Below are 3,522 nucleotides of genomic sequence, written 5' to 3' on the forward strand. Positions count from 1 at the left end.
GCTACTTTGATTCAGAACTTTATGACATTGACAAAAATGTTCTTAGTCGGATTCCTCCTTTAGATCATGCTTTTTAGAGTGGCACCTTCAAAACCATCCTTCTGTTAGATAAGGGGATCTTTTGTTAACCAATGGTGCTTGATTTGTCTTCCACTTTGAAAATGTGGATAGAGAACTGCTCTCTAGGGTGATGACAGTATACAAACTGCTAAAAAATAAAAATAAAAAAAATCAGGGAGGTAAGAGCAGCCTACTACTAAACTCTTGAGTAATGACCTCCAGATCTACTTCCCAGAGAAAGAACGTTCATGGCAGAAAAATCCTGAGTACTTTCTGAATTTAATGGGCAAAGGAGAAAAGACTCTAAAATGTTGATAGTGTATCTTTCTAAATCTACAACTGTTATTCCTTTGAAGGCCTTTATCCCACAATCTTTTTTTGAGCAGAAAGGTAGTATTCAAAATTGGCAAAATGAACTAAGGGAGTTGATTGTTAACCAACTGGAACATACGATCACATTCTTTTTAAGTTTAAGGCCAGCCCTAACTATAACCATAATCCAAACAAGTCCTGGTTCTCTGTGGCTCCTGTGTGTACCGGAGACATATGAAGGAAAGCTAGATCACTCTTTTCCCTACTGGTTTGGCAGTACGGTAATCTTTTGTAAAGCGTATTAACCAAGTAAGTTGATATTACATCTAGTGTGCCAAGCATTTCTGCCTTGACCAGGAAATAGGAAGTTATCTTTCACATGAAAGACATTGCATACTCACATCTTTTGGGGGATTTTTCTGCTCTGGGCATGAGCGATCAAGGCTTTCTGATGTAGATATGTATTGAATTCCTGTAGTCCTCTGGGCCTTTTGGCAAAAAAGCACCCCTGCCATTTTTATGCTAAAGAATTGCATCCATAGGCCACAATCTGTCCACTATTCCATATCCTAGCCAGATGGACTGTTCATGGGTCTGTTCTAATTTGGGAATCATTTCAATTCTGAAATAAAGTGACTTAATAATTTTGTTGCATGTGAATCAGCCATTGACTGAAGTTTTGGCCCACCACTAGGACCAATTATGCAGCTTTCTCATTACTATCATCATCCATCTGTAAAGTCCTGTCAATAAACTGCATTCTCGGCTGCTTGGGGTCTTTTTTCAATGTAGCCTCTTGCATCTGATTCTACTCTGCCTCAGGTAAAAGGGATGCAGCAAACAGCACATACAACAGAAGGGCTAATAAAGATAGATTAGTGACTAGTGCATAGTGGAGGCGAGTGTGCACCATCCCACTCTTGGAGCCAAGCCCTCCTCCCAATACTGAATACAACTTAGCATGAATGTTAACCGCATTGGGAGCTTTGTTGATTTATTTATTCAGTGTACTAAATATTCTTTGTGTATGATTGAAGGAGATATTCCTGAAGTCATAGGGCATGCAAGATGGACACGTGGAACACCAAAGGTGACAATTAAGCAGCTCAGGTCCTTGCCAGTATGCAGAGACTTTCACAGCAACTCAGCCTAGGTTCCCATACTCCATAATTTCCATTCCACCATTGCCGAAAGCCAGTTTTTCTTCACAGAGTGAAGTCACAATTGGCATTGATATAGTTATTAATTGAGTTATCAATTCACATGCACTAATTCTAATGAATTCAAAGTAAAGAAATTAAAGATAAGAATTGAACGTTTTGTCCATAACGTAACTTATTATCTGGGTATAACAATGCTTTAACTTTTATATTCCACTGTGTTCTCTCTAGAGAGCCTTTTATCCAGGCACCTCCAGGTAGCTGACAGCCAAGGTTCTCAAATGTTAGCTTTCATGGGAATCCTCTGGGTTGTTTGTAATAGCACTGATTCCTGGGGTCTCCACCGGAGATTCCGGCTCGCCAGGTCTGGGGTGGGACCAAAGGGTCTGCATTCCTAACAAGCGCCCAAGTTGCCAGTGCTGCTAGTCCAAGGACTACACCTGGGGAACCACTGGCTTCCAGGACCACCTATCCTGCTAGGATTGGATTTTCCATTAAGGAGCCATTTTGAAAGCTGTAAAATGAGCAAAGAATTTTTCTCCCCTGCTTTATTTAGATAGGATTGGCCTATAACATTTGTAAGTTTAAGGTGTACAGTGTGTTTGTCATTGAGCAAAGAATTTGCATAAGGATCTAAGGACGCTTGGATGTGGAGAGAGCAGAGTGCCCGAAGAATGGCTCCTCTGTGTATGACACATCCAACAGCAACTTGGGCTTACTCCTCACGGGTGGCAGACACCGTGACCTCCCTGTGATATTGTGCCCTATATATTAAAAAAAAAAAAAAAAAAGGACGCTGCAGTGTTGGTAGGGAGATACTTTGAATATCATCTAATATTACTGTGTGTTCCTGGAAATTCAGATTCTTTTCATAGATGGTGCTGCTCTCCTTAGTCAAAGAAGTTAATCACATCAACACCTGCATGACTAATTGCCATCTGTGCTCTCTGGAACCTTGCTAATAGGAGAGCATGTCAAAGGTCTTTAATGAATTTTAAAATGTTCCACTTATAGATGATTTTGAGCACTTTTATGTAAAGGAAATTATGGGCCTCCTGTCTAATATATTTCATTCCAAATAAATGAAATTGAGCCAACCCTTTTGTGTGATGTGGCATTAAAGTCAAATTAAAAGATGGAAAATAAAGTTTGTAGTTACATAATCTATATAGCTTCTAAAATGAAGAAGGAAAAAACTGAGCCACCAGCTGAGCCCCCAAATAGGTCTACCTGTCAAGAAAGGACTAAGGAGTATTCTCCACTGTGAGGAGCACACATATATATCTCCCGTTCTCAAAAATAACTGAATTAGCCATAGCTTAGGCCAGGCAAAATCCTGAATATTTTCATTTATGAATATACAACCTCTCTCTTCCACTGACTTCCTATGAGGACCACTTAATCTCTCACTGTATGTTCTCAGTTCCATAATAAGGGATAATTATGTGGCCCTGCCCTGTCATTATGTGAGAACACTATTAATGGAAAAGAGCTCTTTTAAAAACTTAACTTTCTGAAATACCAATAATGGTCCAAGCACTCATTAGTATATTTGGTTAACCAATGTACCTGAGAGTTCACACTATGCAACATGAGTTCTAATGGAGAGCAGTGAAAAAAAGAACTCTGTTTTACATATAGAAATGTAACAATAGTGACATTTGTGAGGCTTTGGTTATTATAAGGGGAGGAGTGTAAATTAAAGTGGTAATTTAAATGCTAAGGACAATTCTGCCTTCACATATATTAACATTAATTTTATTGTACTTACCTTTTCAGTAACTACTATATTTTAGGTTAGTAATCACTGACTTTGCTCAAACCTTAGTCATTTTCTATTCATTCATTCATTCAATGAACACTAATAACTAGTGTTCTATTTGAACTGTGGCTGGAACTGCTCCTTGATCCTACATTTTAATAAAGGTTATGTAAATCTCAGCTATAAGACATGCAAACATGAAATTAAAAGAAATAAAAACAACAAATG

The 3,522-nt window shown here is 38.5% G+C and overlaps 1 non-coding gene across 1 annotated transcript; it reads left to right on the forward strand.

Moving 5' to 3' along the window:
• Nucleotides 1-2,176: 2,176 nt before the first annotated feature.
• On the forward strand, nt 2,177-2,304 carry LOC114235049 (small nucleolar RNA SNORA11). The gene has a single exon (XR_003621231.1). It is a non-coding gene; the product is annotated as a small nucleolar RNA SNORA11 (small nucleolar RNA).
• The last annotated feature ends 1,218 nt before the right edge of the window (nt 2,305-3,522 follow it).

Source organism: Eptesicus fuscus, chromosome 14 (genome assembly GCF_027574615.1).
Source record: "Eptesicus fuscus isolate TK198812 chromosome 14, DD_ASM_mEF_20220401, whole genome shotgun sequence".
Taxonomy (NCBI): domain Eukaryota; kingdom Metazoa; phylum Chordata; class Mammalia; order Chiroptera; family Vespertilionidae; genus Eptesicus; species Eptesicus fuscus.